General features: G+C 60.5%; 1 protein-coding gene across 2 annotated transcripts in view; it reads right to left on the reverse strand.

Annotated features, from left to right (window-relative positions):
* Positions 1-19,724, reverse strand: part of Lmx1b (LIM homeobox transcription factor 1 beta) — a 75,183-nt gene that overhangs the window by 21,330 nt on the left and 34,129 nt on the right. The window lies entirely within an intron of this gene.

Consider the following 19,724-nt stretch of genomic DNA (forward strand, 5'->3'; position numbering starts at 1 on the left):
AGATCCCCCCCAGGTCAGGCTCCGGATGCCTCAGAGGGGACCTTGCGAGCCTGGCTCCCCCATGCCGGCCCCACCTCTGCCTGATGCTGCACAAGGACCTGCTGCGGGTGGGCCTGGCCACCCTACACACACACACACACACACACACACACACACACACACACACACACACGCTTCCTCCATCCCAGACCCTGGGTGGGGCTGGTGTGAGGAAGCCTATTCCTTCCCAAACACAGGGGTGCTTCCTCAGGATGTGGGCGTGGGGTGAGGGGGACTCTGGGCAGAAGGACATATCCCGTCCCTGGGTCACCACAGCAGACTCCCTCCTCTGACCTGGGCTCCCTGGCGGAGGTGGTGAGGCAGGCTGTCCGTGTCTGGAGCTCCCTCAACCTGGCCCTGAGCCACTGTCCCTGACCTGGAGCTAGGGGTGCCCACTCAAGAGGAGCTGGGGTGGGGACAGTGCAGGCAGCCAGGGGTTAACAGTCCGCCCACCCCCATCTATCAGCTAGCATCTCCCAAACAGACGGACAGACAAGGCAGCTGTCCAAACAGGCCTGTGTACCTGGCCACAGCCACAGAGAGGACGGGCAGCGCTGTTTACTCTGCTCCCCTCCCCTGCCCCCTCCCCACTCCCACCCACCCCACACTCAGGCAGGCCCCTCCCCCGCCCCCTCCCCACTCCCACCCACCCCACACTCAGGCAGACCCCTCCCCCGCCCCCTCCCCACTCCCACCCACCCCACACTCAGGCAGACCCCTCCCCCCACCCCCTCCCCCAGGGAGTGGGAAGGTTCCCAAGCGCTCAGGGCTTGGCTGCAGGTCTGGGCTGAGTCTGGGCTGAGCTGGTGGCTGAAATGACTGATGGGTCCAGCTGGCCCACAGGGCTCACTCCCAGCAACGTCCCTGAGACCCCCTCGGCCCAGAACAGAGCTGCCACAGGGCCCTGGGCACCTGGGGAGGCTGGGTGCCTGTGGAGCCACCTTCCCCGTCCACGCCCCAGCTGCCTGCACCCTCTTCCTCACGGTTCCCTGCACAGTTCCCCTGCCACACCCGACACAGCTGGCACAGATGGCCACCCTCCTCCACCCCTGCCTGAGTGGCCCTGGGCTCCCTTCTCCCGTCACACCTGGCCTGTACTTGGGTTGCCATCCTGCTGCTGTAGGGTGCTCAGGTCTGGCCCTCCTCCTGGGTGAGACAAGCCCAGGGCCACAAAGCCTAGTCCCAGCATGCCATGCCCTCTCCCTTCCTCCATTGGTGGCCGGTCACCCCCAAGCTCCCCCCAGAGGTCCTATCCCTTGGGAGGACTCTTGCAGTGTCAGGGGCTCCCTCACACCGTGGCTCTGGACCTGCCCCAGCATGGCCGGCACCTCCCACCCAGGTGCCAGTGCCTGTGTGTGCCCGGCTCTGGGCGGAGCCGTGCATGTGTTATCTCCCCCAGTCCTGGAAGGGAGGCGGCGGGGAAACGATTCTTTCCTTTCCACAGATGAGAAAAGAAGCTCACAGGAGCACCATGAAGGCCGCATGCCGAGACGCAAAGCGGCAGAGTCCCCAAAGGACAGGTCTGCGTGCGTGATTTGGTAAAGGACTCAAGAGCCCCGTGCGGCTCAGGAGCGGAGTCCCAGGGCTGTCCTGGCACAGGCGGGCAGTGAGAGGCACACGACTTTGACTGAGTCCCTGTCATATGGACCCATGAACGCCATCACAACTGGGTACACCTGCCTCACAGCTGGCACTGTGGGATGGGCTCTGGGGAAACACCAATGCCCCTCCCGCCAGCACTTTCCATGATCTTGGTTGGGCTCATTCGGCTGGGATTCGCGCAGCTAGGATTCTGTCCCTGGCAGTGTATTCCCCCCACGCCCCCACCCCTGCCAAAGGCCAGGCCCTGGACGGCTCCTGAGCACCCCCGCCCCCGCCGTGTGACATCTTTACGGCATATGCTGGGCCTTCCAAGGCCTGGATGGGGCGAGGGGAGGCAGGACACCTCTCAAGTAACGGATTGTAAATTCCTGGGCCCCAGCTCTCCATCCCTAACAACCCCCTCCCAGGGCTCCAGCGCCTGTCCCTTCGAAGCCAATTTAAATGAGGGGTCCCAGACCCTGGGCCTAAAGCATTCCAGACTTGGGAGGGGGGCAACTATTGTTTCTCTGGGAAAAAAATAAAATAAAATAAAATCAACCGGGTTTCTGCAGTTTCTAATCACTGTCACATGTGTGGTGCCGTTCCCACCACGGACAGCCCTCTACAGTGTGCGAGCGCCTCTGGGGCACCACCCTGCTCCCCCAGAGACCCTGGGTCCTCCCTGATGCAGTGGGAGAAGATGAGGTGGGGACCGCCATGTCCTGTCGTGCTGGACACTGGCTCTAATTTAACCCTCCCAGGAACCTCACAGGGACCTACCACAGAAGGTACGACCGAGTTCCTTAATCAAGGTCACAGGCCAAGGCATGGCCCGGCCGGGATCTCCTCAGACACACAGGCCCCATGGGATCTGAACTCATCCTTCTGACTCCAGAACAGGAGAGCCCTGCCCTGCACAGTGTGGCCTCTGCATGTGATGACCAGCCACTGCTCCTAGGAAGGGACCTGGTCCCAGCAGCCCTGCCCTGGGCAGGTCCCACACGGCCGCAGCTGGGGCCTGGGTGCATGGAGGCCGGTTTTTAATAAGGAAGATGAATTTACTTGGAAGCCCCGTCCAGGAGTGGGGGCGATGGGGGCTGCCGACCTCAGTGCTCCCTGCCCTTCTGTGGGAGGGGACTGGAGGCCAAGCCAAGTGGCCTCTTGCTGGCCGCTGGGGGCCTGGGCTGTGGGGGGCCACTGCCCCAGGCCTGGAGGGAGCTGGCTCTGCCGGCTGCTCGCTCCCTGCGTAAGCCCACAGGATATTACAGCGCCTTTGTGTTCCTGGTGACCCAGCTGCTGGTTATTGAAAAATTCCACCGCTCGGCACAGGGCAGGCCCGCTGACCCCTCATCCCGGGACGCGCCTATCTTTCAAAAGATACGGGATTAGAGAGCCAGACCCGACCCGGAGCAAAGCCCCGTCTGGGGTGTCTGTGTTTTCGTGGCCTCTCGGGATACTGGCTGGAGTGGGCTCTTGGCGCAGGATTTAATTAGTTGGAATCAGCCTGCGATTACTGCGGCGACTATTTACCCAGCCACTCGGCAGTCTGAGCCCTACTCGGAACAAAGATGGGCCCCTCAGCCCGGCTGGCCAGGCCAGGGGCCCCAGCTGAGCCTGGGCCCAGCTGCCGGGCGGGCGGGGAGGGCTGCGGGCCAGCCAGGCCTTCTGCTGGAGCACCTCATTTAGCCGATATTTGTGGGTTTTCGCAATGCAAAGCATCTATGTGGGGCTTTTAAAAAATTAAAGCATCTTGAGAAATTTATGGCCCATTTCCGAGTGAGGCCCCTCCCCCAGCTCGTGGCTCAGCAGCGGTGGCCAGGCAGAGCGGGGTTTGCAGGGGTGGAATTGCAGCCTGCTGAGGGATGCCCTGCTCTGGGTGAGTGGGGGCTCCACCCGGAGGCTGCCGTTGCCCCCATGCTGCCACAGGGTAGCTCCCCCTGCTCTGCATCTCCAGGCAAGCACAGCGTGGCAGCGAGCATGCGCAGGGAGGAGTCTGAGCGCCCGGCTCCTGACTGCACGCCTACCCCGTTCACACCACCGGCTCAAGGCAGATCCTGCCCTGTGGTACCCAGGTTCCAGGTGTGAAAATGTAGGCGTGCACACGCGCATGTCAAATGCCAGTGGTCTAGAGGTCCCTACCTGCACCCACCTGCATGTGCCTGCCAAGGCACTACATGTGCATGTACCTGTGCTCAGGCAGGTCAGCCACTCATGGCCACCTGCCCATCCTACTGTCCCACCCATTTGCATGTGGCCCCGCACACAGCCTGCTAACCCAGTGTGTCTGGACCTGTAAGCACACATGATGTCCACGTGCTCTCCAGGCACATGGGCATGTGCCACCTCAACCAGGATGGCACATGTGTCCACTATCTACAGGCTGCTCCCTGGGCGCACTCCCATTCCCCCACACTGGGGACCTGGTCCTGCCGGCCTAGGTCCCAGGAGGCTGAGGCACAGCCTAGAGACGCTCTCAGGAGCTTGGGTTGGGTCAGGGCCCTCCCAGGGCTGGGTTTGCAGAAAAGCCGCTGGGCAGAGTCCCAGGGCAGGGCTGGGTCTGGCCGCTGTCAGTTAGGCAGGCTCTGCCCCAGTTCCCTGCCAGAAGCACTGTCCCCAACCTCCTCAGAAGCCTTCGTACCTCTTACTTGCCTCCCGGACTCTACCATGGGCACTGTGGGTCCTGTCCTGTGTAGGTCCTTGAGGGTCAATTGGGGCCAGGGACAGAGAAGCAGGCTGCCCAAATTCAAGACAGTCCTTGGGCTCTGATGGTCTACCTTTCTGCCTTGACCTTGAGGCAAGTGACCCGAGTCCTAGCCCCAGAGCCACACCATCTCACAAGTGCACAGACACGCACAGGCACACAGCCGTAACACAAGCATGCCTGTGTACCCACATATGCAGACACACAGGCACACGTACACAAGGGGGCCAGAGGCCACCTGCCCACAGGGGGAAGCACACAGGTACACGCAAAGGTGCATGCAGGTGCCTGGAGACACAGGTGTGCACTTGTGCTGAGCACACGGGAGATGCCACCAGCAAGGACACAGCAGACCCTGGCCCCCACCAGTGCTGTGCAGGGGGCAGCGCCCAGAGACACCAGGACAAGTGTGTATACACAAACACACACACACAAGGGCACACTGTGCCCAATCCCAGGGAAACTGCTCAGAAGAAGCCACCTGATGTGGCTACTACTAGGTTATTGCCAGTGGGGTGGGAGGCCCCAGGCCAGAGAGCAGTGTGTCACTATGGGTCCAGACTTGGTGACCAGGTACAGGCCCCCAACTTGCCAACTCCCCACAACCCCAATCTGCCCCAGTCCCCATATCCACATCCCACTGCTGTCCCCTCGCCTGCAGGAATCTGCTCCAGGCCTCACGCCCTCCTCTGTCCCCTGCAGATGGCTCTGGCCTACTCCTGCCTCCGGCCTCCCACCTTCTTGCCTCACAAACCACCCTCTTCCTTGCCCCTCATCCCTCCCTGCCTCCTGCCCTCTTGGCTCAGTCTCAGCTCAGGCAGGGCTGGACCCCAGTCTCTGTGTCCATCTCTAAATGTCTGACCAGCATTTGGGGCCCTTCATGTCCTCCATGGTGACGCATGCACAGTGGCCGAGCAAAGTGGGGCAGGCAGAAGCCTTTCCCAAGGTGGGACGCTGAGCACAAGCCCGGGGCTCCCTGGAGCTTCTCTCTCCCATGGCCTCTCACCCCCTGTCAGTGCCCCCCAGGGGCTGGGCTGTGTGAGGGTTAGGGGTCGGGAGGAGAGAGGAGGGGTCTCCTGGGTCTGGAAGACCTGGATTCAACTCCTGCCCCTATTTGTCTCAGGTGACTTCGTCTCCAGAGCGTGGCCCCCTTGTCTGTGTGCTGAAGTGTGAGCCGCCTTTGTGGGAGTCGGGTGAAGGCACCATGAGGTGGTGAGCATCGGGCTCCCCAGACAGCGACGTCCACGCCGTTCCAAGCCCGGCTCAGCTCTGCCTCCAGCCCAGAAGAACCCCAGAGGAGCTGCCCCCTGCCACTGAGGTCCCTGCAGACCATGGTCTCTGTGAGTCTCTGACCTGGAGCCCTGGTACAAAAGCACTTTCTGGCCACCTCTCCCTCTGTCCTCCTCTCCTAACCTGCTGGGACCCAGGTCCCTCCACTCTTCCACCTGTCCACCCCAACCTCCCTGGCCAGCCACCTGTGGAAACCATCCACACCCACAGGCACCAGGTCCTTACCTGGACTTCCTTCCTCCATCAGCCTGCCTCTGTGGCCTCCACAGAACAGCCACTGAGCTGAAACCAGACACCTTCCAGACTCCAAACTCTGGTTCATTGGTTTATTGAGTCAACTGGCCCGTTTGTCGAGCAGCTACTATGTACCAGGTACAGAACAAGGGGACATCTCAGCTCACATCCTCCACAGTCATTGGCCACGCCTCTCCATCCCTTGGAAACTCTACAAAGGTAAGTGGCCCTCTTCTCTCCCCTGGTCCTCCACCTGCTCCTAAATGCCAGGCCCTGAAGGTTCAGTCCTCTTGTGACTTGATTGTCACTGAAGCCCTCCGACCACTGCCCCCAGTGCTGCGGCACCAAACTGCCCCTCTTCCTCCTGGGAAAACAGCCTCCCGGACACTCTGAGGGTGCCACAGGGCAGACGGCCCCTGTGTTCACGCTGGCTCCTGTCAGGCAGCACACGTGCACCAAGGCGCAGGCACCAGCATGCTCGCTGACAGTGACGGCAAGGCCCTGGCCATAGCCAGGCTGCAGAGGGCAGCGTGGCTAAAACATCAGAGCTCACCCATTCCTGGGACCCGCTGTGGTCGCAGGACAGAGGAGGGAAATCCGTGTGCAGCGGGTGGGCAGATGGCCTCAGCACGCTGCTAAGCAGAACAGCAAGTACAGAGTGGGGGAGCAGGTTGGAGAGAACACGGGTCCCCAAAAGGAAAACAAAACAAAACTCAACACCGTGGAGGTGCCCAGAACAGGGTCCTAAGGAACATGCTTGCGAGCGAAGCCTGGAGCAGCAACCCGCCATCAACGGACCTCTGGGGAAGGGGAGGAGGGACGGGGAGTCCATCGCGCGTCCCTTCTTCTGCTTTGCTGGAGCTTATTCTACAGTGAGCAAGGAGGGCTTTTATAATATCAGAAGGAACAATATGAGAAATACGAAAAAGAAGGCACTCTAAGAAGAAAGAAAATGACCGGTTTGTCATTTCCACCTGAGTTCATCTTGCTCCGACCAGCTTTTCCGGAAGGGACAGTACCATCCTCCAGAGTTGAGCTTCAGGACCTGGGAGACCTCCTCCACCCTCTTCCTCCTCCATCCCGCCCACATCCCACGCACACCTTGCCCTGGGCACCCACCCCGCCCCGGCCTGAAGCCAGCCTCCTTATCCTCTGGGAATGAAAATCCAGCCACAACTCACAACCCACAGGAGAGAGCAGGCGACTTCTTTGAGTGGCTTCTGGAGTCTCAGGGGCTGGAGCCCCTTCCACAAGGGCTCCCAGCACAATGGCCTGCTGCCTACCAGGCTGCCACTATGCCACTGCAGAGACTCCCTCCCTCTGTGTTCTTTCTTCAGGGCTGGGATGGAGCCCGGGGCCTGGCTCATGCTCCGCCACTGAGCTCCTCTGCCTCTCGCTGCCTTCCCTGCCGCTTTCTGGAAAGGGTCTCAGGGCTCCAGCTGCACGAGGTGCACTCTGCCTGAGCTGGCCATGCACGCCTCATCTGTCTCCTGCCCTCAGCTCCTCCAGACCCTGAAATCGATGCTGGCTTTGCACTTTGCCCTGGCCCTCCCCTCTTCCTGCCCCACAGCGCTGTGGCTGATGCTCTTCGCCCTTTGCCCCCAGTTCCCACATCTTCTTGCTGTCTCCAGAGCACCCTGGCCCCCAGGAGGTGGGAGCTGAGCAGCAGACCCAGGTTCAGGCCCAGCCACTGCCTCTCCTCAAGTCTCAGACCTCAGTTTTCCCATCTGTGAAATAGGGCAGAACAATGGCTACCTGCAGGGTGTCATGGGACTGCTGAGATATGGGCACGGAGCCTCGGCCCGGCGACCCCACACCATCCTGAGACCCAGGGTCCCTCCCCCACCTTTGTTTGGCTGCACACGCAGCCTCCCTCTGCTTGCACGCTGCCTTCTGTTTTGGTCGGCATTTGCATTCACCCTGGAGACAATAGTGCGGCCCTCAGGGAGTGCCCAGGCCCCCCTTGCTCATGCAGGGGACACAGCTGAGATGCCCCGGGCTGGCATGACCAGCCCCACTGAGAGGCGGGCTACCCAGTGGCTGGTGGGGGGCAGCTGGTGCCTGCTCTGTTCAAAGGCCAGCAATTCTCCACGGCTGGTGAGGGGCGACTGGCGGCGGGGGGTCATGCAGGCCTCGGCCTCCAGAATCAAACAACACCCAGGGGCAGGGGCGTCTAGATCAGAGACCTCCACCCCGCCCTTGCAGCACAGCACGGAGAGCACAGGAGGGGCCTTTGCTTCCCTGGCAGGAAGGGTCGCTCCCCTTCCCCAGGCGCTGTCCCAGAACAGCCCTGCTGACCTGACACTGACGGGCGGGTGGCCCTCTCCTCCGACACTCAGTGAATACTCAGTACTGCATTAAAGCAATAAATAGTCATTTTAAGGAAACTGAGACTCAATTTAGCCACGAGAGTCGGGAGCAGTGGTTAGCAGGGCTGCGGAATGTCACTGCACAGCCAGCAGCCCCGCCCCCGCCATCAGGGCCCAGCTGGAGGGGCCTGACCGGGCGTGCCAGGCTGCACCCCTCCCCCCAAATCAGGGTGCCCTGAGCAGGGAGGGGCCCTGGCTCAGCGGGTAGCTCCAGGGAGCTGGGGGAAGCCAGGGAGGCACCAAGGCTTGGGGGCACATCCCCTGCTGAAGGGAGGTCGTGACAAAGCACCAGCAGAGAGAAGACAGTCCCCAGCGGGACGGGCTGCTGCCCGCGGGGCGCTGGGCACTGCCAGGCCTCATTTTGTTTAGGGCTTCATCCCCTCCAATAAGGTGGACGCCTTCACCCCCCATTTCACAGGTGAAGGGACTGAGGATGGGGAGGCAGATGACTTTGGTCAGAGTCAAGAAGAACTTGCCAATTCCTGTATTGATGAGGCACCCAGCACAGCCAGGTGCAGTCTCGGGGACATGTCCTTCCCCTGCAGAGGGGGAGACAAGTGTGGAGGTCACCCCTCTCCACTCCTTGCCCGTCTGGGCCTGCCCATCTGATCAGCGAGGGCGCGGGCTGGGCCGGGCGGATGGGAGCCTGGGTCTGTGACTTGGTCTGCAGAGTTATGCAGGCAAAACAAACAAGCCTCCTCTGTGAAGGGCCGGGGATTGTGCTCATTGCCATGGAAACCACACAGAGTGTGGGGGGGAGGGGAGCCTGACTTTTGGCTCCCTTTACAGATGTGAGACCCCCACAGCCTCAGACCTGGGGCTGGCCGTGGGTGGCCTGGAGGCTGTGGGCGGGGGCAGGGGTGGCTGGACAGGCATCTTCCTGTCCTTGGCGTCCCCCTGGGCTGGGGTTGGGTGACAAGAGCCTGGCAGAGGACTCAGACCTGGGCTCTGTGGGTGCAGCTGGCACAGGAGGGCAGAGGAGCCCTGTCAGTTGGAGGTGCCAAGAGTATCAGGCAGAGATAAGAGCAGCAGCTCCACCCGCCTGGCTGAAAATAGCCCCACGGGGAGGCAGAGAGGGGGCTTCCCCAGAGGCCTGGCCTGCCGCCCCCGCTGGGTGGGTGGTCTGGTCCGGGAAGAGCCCATTTCCCAGGCACTTCCACCGAGGCCAAGAACAGGGCCAGGCTCCAGTGCACCATCTCAGAAAGGCGCTCGGGCGCGCCGTGTGCCGGCCTTGTGCCAGGTGCCGCCTGGCAAGTGCCCTGTGGGGCTGGTCGAGTCCAAAAGTAACCAAGACGTGGGGGATGGTAGCCACAGCTGCAGTCATGGGTGTTCGTCGTGCACCCGCTACGCCCAGGCCCTAACCGAGACATCTCGTGGTTTCATCTTACCTTTGAGATGAAGAGGGAATTCTTCTTATCCCTGTTTTACAGATGAGGAAGTGAGACTCACAGAGCTCAAGTCCCTTGCCAAGGTCACACAACTCTGGAAGTGGCTGAGCTGAGATCTGAACCCATGTCTTTCTGACCCCAGAGTTCTTAAAGCGTAGGTTGTTTAGCTGAGGCTGGTAAGGCTCAGAGGGGGCCTTCGCTGACCCCCGGTCATGCAGCATGAGCCAGGACTGGAACTCAGGTTTTCTGACTTAAGATCAGGGCTCCCTCTCTCAGTCCCCAGCACGAAACCACAGCCAAGCCTGTCCTCCTGGCCAGCAGTATCAGGATCATATCTGTTCTTCTTTGCTGGCGGCCCTGCCTCTGCCCCAGTCTCCCTGGTGTCTGCTGGGTACCGTCTGAGCCAAGGGCACAAGGCTTTCTGCCTGCCCAGAGTGGCACAGCCCCACCTGGAGGCAGCCCAGGCCAGGGCCGGGGGGCTGCCCTGTCTAGACACCTTTCGAAACTCGGCAGCGGTGGCCGCTCTCGTGGGTCTGGCCTGGCTGGGCCCAGCAACAATGGGCCCTCTGTGCCCAGCCTGGGGCCTGCTCCAACAGGCTGCCCCCCAGCTTCCAGCCCAGCCCCACACTTCCGCCCTCACCTCCCCAGGCCCCTGTGCCCACCCTGGGAGCAGGCATCCTTCCTCCTGCGGGCAGGGCGTGGGAGTGCCCGGGCCAGGCCAGGGAACTGGTTCTGCAGAATTCCCAGGGCTGTGCTCAGGCTGGGCTGGAAGCCAGGAGGTCCCTGGGCAGGAACCAGTCCCTGCCACTACCTTCAAGGAAAGAGGATCCTGGCCCCACTTCACAGCAGAGGAGACTGAGGTTCAAAGGGAACTCCCTGGCGAGGATCACTGGGAACCATAAGTCAAGGGTGTTTCTGGGCAAAAACAGCGACGGTCAGTATTATTCTGAGGCCACCATCCTCCGAGCAGGCCCATGTGCCAGGCCATGCGAAGCTGGACCCATGGCCCCTCTTCATGAGTGGCATGCCAACACATGGAGGGGATTATCCCACTTGTGCAGAGAGAGGTAAGGACACACGCACGTGGTCACACAGCTGGCAAGTGGCAGAGCAGGGGCTGGCCATGCACCCAGGCAGTCAGACCCTGGTCACCCTTCCCCCTGAAGGGTGCTGAGGTCCGGGCTGGGGTGGGGGTGGGGCTTGCTGCCCTGCAGGTGTCCTCTGTGCCCGGTGGGCCTGGTGCTGGAGCGCGGCCCCTTCCCGCCGCCGTTCCGCCTCCACAATCCCCGCATTGTTGATTCATTAGTCAATTTCCCTGGAAGCACCAGCTGTTCGGAGGGAGGGGATGACTGATGGAGGTGGCTGGGGCTGCGGCGACCCCTGGGCCGGGGGCGCTGGGGGCCCGCCTGGGCGGGGCAGAGGTCAGGCCTGGCCAGGTGTCCTCTGCCTTGACCACACCTTGCAGGGAGCCCTGGGGGCCTGGAGGACAGTGTGGGACAGGTCCAGACCCTCCCACCAGGGTCTGGTATTCCCAGGTGCCCGCTCAGTGCAGGCCACGGCCCGACCACAGGCGGGCCGCCGCAGGGGAGCAGCAGGCCCCACAGAGCCCCAGAGCCCCAGGCTCCCGGCTCCGGCCAGCCCAGCTGAGCTGAGGCAGTGGCAGGGAGAGGGACGCCCCGTCCATGGTTCCTCTGGGGCCTTCTCACCATGGCCTCCGGGGCTAGCCCATTAAACCTGCTCCGCTGCCCAATAAACAGACAGTCACCATGTGCTTCGGCTCAGCCTCAGTGCCCCCCACGCGGCAGCCTCCGCCTACTGCAGCCAGCCTGCCCCACCGGCGCCCACCCTGCCCTGCTGCTCAGAGCCACCCTGGTGCTGAAGGAGCCGCTGGGCAGAAGCCAGCCGGACCTTGGGGCTTGTCCTGAGCGGGGATGCTTCCGTTCCCGCCACCGCCCTTGCCCAGCCTATGTCTTCGTTTGGATGCTGCAGGGCTGCTTCCGGGAGGACCCGCCTGTCACAGGCTCTGCTCCATCTCTCCAGTGCCCCCTGTGTGTCCTCATCAAGGCACCTCTCAAAGGGCCCCGGCACTACCTGTTGCACGGTTGCCACCCCATCCAAGAGCCCCAGCAGGCCTTGACTGCCACCGCCCGTCCCCCGAGCTGCTCAGCGACCCCTTGCGGTAAGGAACGGCTACGACCCACATCGCCCAGCAGGCTCTGTGGCCACCTGGCCCGTCCTGTTTCCAGCCCCTCTCTGGTGTTTATCAAGTTTTAGTCTTTGACACAGCGCTTTGCAAACTTTAAGCCTCGTGGTTATATATGGAGGTAAGTGTGTTACTACCCCAGTTCACAAATAAGGAAACCAAGGCACAGAGTGGTTAAGTGACTTGCTCAAAGTTTCCCAGTAGTTTGGCTGGGGTTGGACTCTAAGCCATCCAACCCCAGCAGGGCTATTCACTGTACTGTTCACTCTGGTGTCACAAGTCCCTTCTTGGGCAGTTCCAAGCAGCTCTACATCGAGCACAGGAAGCTCTCACTGGCTGCACACTGGTTGAAGTTCACCTGTACGGTCAGTGTAGACGCCTCACACAGCACAACCTCCGGGGCCACTGTGCACGCCCTCACACAGAACGCTCTTTGGAGCTAAGCCAGTGTCTGCAGCCAGAAGAGCCAGCAGGGCCCCTGCCTGCTCTGTGTGGAAGAGGCCGGACAGGCCAGGGCCAGCCTGCTGGGCGAGGCGGGTGGGTGCCTACGGGGCTGGCCCAGGCCTGGCCCAGCTGGGGCTCAGGAGGGCCTCCTGGGGCAGCGTGAAATTGCCATTCTCTGCTCAGAGGCTGCTGCTGGAGGGAGCCTCCCTGGCCCAGCTGGAGGAGGGTCAGCAGGCGCCCCTGGACACGTCCCGCCCTGGCCCAGGATGCTCCTCACCACCTGCCCAGCACTGGTGGCCAGGACAGGAACCAGACGGGCCTGGGGCAAGAGTTGCCTGAAGCTGTCATTCTCTGTAGGGGTAGGGGGTCCATTCAGGCCTGTGACAGGACCCTTCTGGGGCCAGACAAAAGACACTGGCTCCCAGCGGCAGACAGTAAGAAGCGTGGTGTGTCTGCAGGTGTTCGCATGACTCTCTGCACACACATGAAAGAGGGGAGGCCCTGACAGACCCTGTCACAACATGGTGGCCTGGGCCCGGGAGTGTGTCCCTCGGCTCCTGACAGGTCCTGTGTCCTGGGCCCAGGGGCTGGCCTGCCCATCCCATATGGGGCCTCTGGTGCCTCCAGCTCCCAGCCTCAACTTCCCACTGCAGCCAGGAAGTCCTCTTTCCTCCCTCCCCACCAAACCCGGCCTGACAGGGCAGGGGGTTCTCCAAATTTGGATGCCTGGGCCCCTCCTGCTACAATTAATGCAAATGACTTTCCCAGGTTTGGGCTTGATAATTTGATTATTTGTTCAGCATTTATCTTAAGCAAAGTGGATGTCAAATAACTGGAAACTAATGTGGTAAAAACCATTTATAAAGCTGCCTTGTTCGGGGGCCCTCCCCTAACCGTTTATGACAAGGTAATAATGCTGCCGCGTGCGTCCGCCTGACTTTAAATTGGTTACTTAGCGGCATGATGGATGAGGGGCGAGGCCTCCTTCTTCTGAGGAGAGCTCCTGATTTCTGATCTCATTTTGGAGGATAATGAATTATATCTAATTAGTCCTTCCCAAATCTAATCAGGAGGTGGGAATTTGGACAGCGGGGAGGGGCTGGCCAGCACAGGAGGGCAGGGGGTCAGCAGGCCAAATCTGAAGCAAGGGGGCTTCCAGCCCACTCCCACACCCTGGCCAAAGGATCCAGGCTTCAGCCTCCTCCTGGATCCTGTCCCCCAAGCCCCAAGCCTGGCATTTGCAGGTTCACCTGTTCCACTCCCTCGGCTTCATCTCTCCTCCTTCCGTATCCCCTCTGCAGCCCAGCCCCTAAACGAGGCTTCCCTCTTCAGGGCTTCTGACCTCTGCACTTGGGAGAGAATCTCCCATTTGGCTGTCAGGGCTCAGTCCTTTGGTCCTCTCCTGTCACTGCTTCCTGTCCACTGTTATTTTCCCTGAGCAAACACCTATGGGTTCTTGACCAATCTTTCTGTGGAATCTCTGATCACTGGAGTGCTAGCCCTTGTGAGACCTAACCACTAAATGAAGAAAGCATCTCTCTGGGTAGACATAAGCCTGTGCCAGGAGAAAAAGATTTCCCACTGCCCCTCTGGGTGCTCTTGTGCAGTGAACAACCTACACATCAGTACACAAGCAGCTTGAGATGGCTTCACAAAACTGGCAGCTTCCTGAGGTTCCCTTACTTATCTTTGGATGTTCCATGCTTAGTAGAGTGGCCCACACACAGCACATCCTCACTGGTTGTTTGCCGAATACCTACCTGATTGACTGGATCAATGTATCAAGTTCCTCACTGCTAACACTCTGACCCAGGAACCACAGGACCAAGGCATCCACGTCCAGGTCCCTGTGGGGTGGCAAGGGTTCCACAGTGAGAAGGCCCGGTCACCTCTATGATAGAATTCTGCGATCCATAGCCCAAGGGTCCCTTCTCCACTGATCCTGGCCTAAATGCAGGTAGGTGGATAAGGGGACCCTGGCCATGAGCCACAGTGGGTGGCCGTGCGGGAGCCTACGTGGCATAAGTGCAATTCTGTGTGCAGAGAGCCTAGTGTCTCGTCAGACTCCCACGGGAGCCTTGGTTGCTGCATGTCTGCGTCACGTGACCCAGGCACCTCCAGGCGGGCACATGGTATCACACTTTCCTTCCTGATCTGGTCTCAGGTCCTCCGTGTGGAGTGGGCGATGCCAGCCTTGCTAGGAAGAATGTGGCTTCCTACCCGCCTGGGTGCTCTGGTTGTGCTCATTTTCCACTTTACTTAAAAAAAAATAAAACCTCAGAACAAAATATAATAGAATATTCAAAATACTGCACATATGTCGCTTCAGGGGTGGCCAGGGGTCAGCAAGCGGTCTTGGGGCGGCCACTGCCTCCTCCCCACTGTGCCACGCCCCTTTCCTCGGTGATGATTAGCTCTGGGGTGGAGGGAGGTCCTGGGGACAGAACATAACGTCCCCAAGCATGGCCACGGCGGAGTGGTGCGGAGAGTCCAGTGGGAAGGCCTGGGGTCTCTCCCACTCTGGTTTTGCACAGGAGGTGACTCTGCCCCAAGGGCAGTGGGTACAGGCTGGACACTGCCTGGTGCTCCAACAGAGAGAGATCCCACCCACCGCGTCCACCAAGGCCGAGAAGCCTGGGGTTTGGAGCCCTCCGCAGGGGTCCCTCCAGCCAGGCTCCTCCATCTACCTGCCCCAGGGCCCCAGAGCTCCTTGGAACAGCTCATCCCTTCCCTTCTCCTGCACCGGGCCCCTGGCTGCCTTCTCCAAGCAGCGTCAGATGCTGAGAGCACAGGGAGATGGCCTCCAAGGATCTTGCTCGATATTTCACTTCATCGAAGGCTTAGCGAGAGCCTCCCATGGGCAGGCTCCAGCCACGCTCGGGGATTTGACACCTGCCCATTTTCCTTTCTCATACAAGACACCTGCAAAAAATAAATTGGATAACAGAAAAAACAAAACAGAACTCTCCCAATGCACTCATCAGCCTCCTGCGGCCAGACGGTGAGTTCCTGACCTCATCCTGTTTCCCCTTCTGTCCTGGCTGCTAGGAGGCTCACAGCTCCACTTAATCCCCTGTCTTCGTGAGATATTAGCCGGGGCGTTTGATTTACTTCCCCCACACGCTCTAGGGACTGGATCCCTGTGCTTTTATTTTTAAGAAGCTGACTGGCTCTCCGCCCCTCTTGGAAGCTGCCGCCCACCAGGCTATCAGGAAGTAGCAGGTGTGCTTCCCACGAAGGGACCCACCAAGTTCTGCCAGCAGCCCTCAGCCAGGACTCTGGGCATTGCTCCTCCAAAGCACCACTGTCCACGAGCAAAGCAGCAGCTGTGGACTTGCAACCACATCAAAATCCACTGAGGGGCAGGCATTCAGATGGTGAACCTGGCCTGGGCGACACTCAGGGGTAGAGCTGCCTAGCATGTGCAAGGCCCTGGGTTTTCACCCCAGCACACTCACACACTCACACACGCACACACACACAGCCTGACTGGTGAGTGTAAAGTCCTGTGACCTACACGCAGAGCACAACCCAACAGCAGCATCAGGCCCCATTGCAGCTTAGGGTCGGAGGGCGCTTTGCCCCAGGCCCACCGGCCCTCCGCACGGGTTGTCTGAGCCTCCGCCCGTGCCAGGCACAGTTCTGGGTGCTGAGAATACGCTGATGGGCAAAACTGCACATGCTGCTCCTTGATGCCTGTCCTGGAGGACGTCTCTAGCAGGGACAAGGCCACCACAATGCTGGTCACCTCAGAGGTCCCTTCCTGTCTGTCTGTCCTCTTGCAACAGAATGCCTGTGCTGGGCAGGGGTCGCGGGCCCGCTCCCCTGCCCCGCCCAGCAGCCTCGTCCCCCACCCCTCCCAGACCCCTTCTAGAGGGGTGACTGGAGCCACCAGGACACCTCGGTCTTCCCATGTAAGGGGGCTGCCACCTCAGAGCTGGGCCGGAATACCCTTTGGGGTATCTCTGGGGGCCTTGCAGAATCTGATCACACTACCATGAAAACACAGCTCTTTACCCAGTCAATCCACTCATGTCGCCACCACATCCCACACCAGGAAGACACAAGCCTTGCCCAAGGTCACACAGCATGGAAACAAGGTCTGGGATGAGATGTCACAACTGTCCCTCCACATTCATCTTCCTGGTGCCCATGTGACCCTGTGGCAGGCTCAGGGCTTGGCAGCCAGGGTGCCAGTAGTGGCTCCTCCGTCTCCTAGAAAGGCCCCACTCTGGAATGTGTGGCCACAGTCTGGGCAAGAAGAAGCCAGTGGTCCCGCCCTCACCACACCAGCCCCTGGTGGTCTGTCCCACCCTGAGTGGGCACAGCAAGCCGACCCACCGCTCCCGGCCCACGCACCAGACTAGGTGCCTGCTCCCAGCTCCCAGTGCTCGGCCTGGCCAGGCCTCTGCTGACAGATTATCCAATGCCTCTGCGGAAAAGTAGAGAGTACAGAGTCGGACAATGCCGGGTCAGGGCCAGGCTGGGCAGGCCAGTCAAGGGGCAACCACCCCGGCAGCATCTGGGAAGGCTCCCTGGACAGGACACGGAAATCCACGGGAGGAGGAATGGGGGCCCAGGGCCTTGGCACAGGGACTGCCCCACAGGGCAGCACCCCGGCATCCCTGCGATTTGCTCAGAGTAGCCAGCAGGGCCAGGGCCAGTGAGCAGTTCTTATCCTAGGACGGTGGAGCCCTGGGAGACAGGGCAGGGCAGTGATATTAGAGGGGGAGCTGGGGACAGTGAGGGTTGGGGCTGGTGGGCCAGGTCTGCAGGTAGAGAGCCCAGGTACACTGGAGAGGAAAGGGGCAGGAGAGTCAGGGAGAGGGGCCAGCTCCAGGGAGGGAGACGAGAGGCGCCAGCGCAAGGCCCTGACAGCTTGGGGCCTGGCGGGCAGAGGTGCCCCAAGGTGAAACCACACCAGCAGCAACCCAGGGGGTCAGGGACAGGTGTGTGTGCAGGAGGGCAGGCAACCGAGGGACCCCAATGGGGCTGGAACTGCTCTATTTCCTATGTGTAATGGACATAGGACCAAAGAAACACATACGCACACACGTGCACACACACATACATACACGCACGCGCACACAAACCTAAGTATGGACGGCATCTTGCACTGAATTTGACATCCTAGTTGTGATGCCGTAGGATGTGTTACCACTGAGAGAAACTGCAGCGGGTACCAGGGAATCTCTGTGTTATTTCTAATACCCGCACGCGAATCTACAATTATCTCAAAACAAAAACTTTAATTAAAAATCATCTACTTGAGCTTGGCGCAATGGTGCATGCCTATAATCCCAGGGACTCCAGAGGCTGAGACAGGAGAATCTCAAGTTTGAAGTCAGCCCCAGCAACTTAGCGAGACCCTGCTTCAAATAAAAAATTAAAAAGGGCAGGGGATGTGGTTTAGTGGTTAAGTGCCCCTGGGTTCAATCCCAATACCAATTGATCAATCAATCAATCAATCATCTACTTGAAAAAACAACAAGGAAACTACAGTGCTGGGCTGAGGCTCGGTGGTAGAGCGCTTGCCTGGCACGTGTTAGGCACTAGGTTCAATCCTCAGCACCACATATAAATAAATAAATAAATAAAATAAAGTTTTTAAAAAAGAAAAAAGTAAGAAACTCCAGGGGCATGTGTCTGGGCTGGGGATGGACGTCAAGCTAAGTGGATTCCTGGAACCGAAGACCCAGGGCCCACAGCAACTTTCCGTCCCTGCCTTTGGGCCTCCCAGCTTTTTGCTGGGTGTTCAGTCTGGCCTGGCCCCTGGCCCGGCCCACCCTGAGCAGGTTTTGATGTGGCTTCTGCCTCAGCATCTCTACTGGCCCCTTCTCCACCCTGCCCCGGCCACCTCTCATCTCCCTGATGAGCCAGTGAGTGAACTGACCCACTGTCCTTGGTCCCCACGGGCCCCAGTACCTGACTCAGGAGAGAGGACACAGGTGTCCTCTGGTCCCCAGCAGGGACCAGAATCAGGCAAAACTGAGAAGTGCCCTGTCCAGTGTTAGGCCCAGATCGGAGCCCCATCTTTTTGAGCCCTGCCCGGGGCAGGTCTGCTCTGTGCCCACCCACACCCACAAAGTCAGGCATGGGGGAGCCCGACTGCCCCAGAGATGCATGGCGCGGACCCCGGCACCCAGACCCGCCCAGGCTGCCCCCCACCACCCCCACCTGCAGGCCCCTTCTCTGCCAGGTGCAGTGATCACGCCCCAAACAAATCCCAGCTGATAAGGAGACTGCCTTTGAAGGGAGCCCTGCCCTCCTGGGATCAGATAAGCAAGCCCAGAAAGAGAAAATCCCCGCTCTTTCTCCTCCTCAGCCTCCCGCTGCGCTGCTACTCAGGAGCAGGGGCTGCCCGGGGGCCCGTGGCCCCCTCCCCGCCGCACCCCTCTCAATCATGCCCAGATCACAGGCACCTGACAGGCCGCTCCTCCGGTTTGGGTTTCAATCCGGGGAGCCGCAGCCGCTGGCAGTCAGGCTGGGGCCCCTACACCTGGGTCTGATGGGCCTCTGGGGAGGGGGAAGCTTGCCTGGAGGGCCGTGGCTGCAGAGACCCCAGCTCGTGCGGTATTGCTCCTCAGAGACCCCCCTGGCAGGCACCCTGGCTTGAGGTTCTGTCTCCATGGTTATTGTAGGGTCCCCAATAACTAGACTGTGGGACCCTCCATCCAAGGCCCTGGCTTGCAGGTCTCCCGCGTTGAGTACCAGTGTGCGGGAGCCTCAGTGCAGACCCAGCTCGGCGAACCCTGGCCTGCTGGTTCCTCATGTCGGAGACCCTGTGACACAGATCCTGTTCTCAGAAGCTAACTGAACACCCCTTGTTTCTGAATTCAGGTCTCCCACTGAGAACCCTGGAAGCTTCAGAGGGGGAGGCAGACCTGGGGGGAGACCCTGGGGAGCCAGGTCAGGCAGGCAGGCAAAGGAGCAGCGTTCCCACGGCCCTGCCTGGAGCTGAGGTGTAATTAGAGGTCTCAGGTGTGTGTGTTGTGGGCAGGGAGGGCTGGGGGCCTTGCTTTGTTTATCCTTCACAAAGACCCCTAGCAGGGGGCCGCTGGCTCCCCTGAGACAGCCCTGCATCCCACCCCCTGTACCTGCCAGCTGCCCTGTGAGGGGGATGGCAGCCCTCAGGCCTCCTGCACCACATGGGGACCAAGAGGCCAGGCTGCCCAGGAGCCTGGGGCTATCGGAACCCCCTCCAGTTCCTCCTTCCAGGTGCCTCCCCCACCCAGCTGACTCAACAGAAAACCCCATGATTTATTTATGCCCAGGAGCAGCCTGGGCCCAGGATGCAGGACGGAGGAGGATCTATTCAGTCCTGGAGAGCGGGGAGAGGGAGAGAGGGAAAGAAAGAGGGGGGAGCGGCAGGCCTGTCGCCTCCACCCTGGAGCCCCAGCCAGGCCTGTGTCCCCACATCCCTACGTCCTATGGAGTCCTTCCCCATCACCGCCTCATCTGGGCCTTAGCAGACC

Source organism: Sciurus carolinensis, chromosome 14 (genome assembly GCF_902686445.1).
Source record: "Sciurus carolinensis chromosome 14, mSciCar1.2, whole genome shotgun sequence".
Lineage (NCBI taxonomy): Eukaryota > Metazoa > Chordata > Mammalia > Rodentia > Sciuridae > Sciurus > Sciurus carolinensis.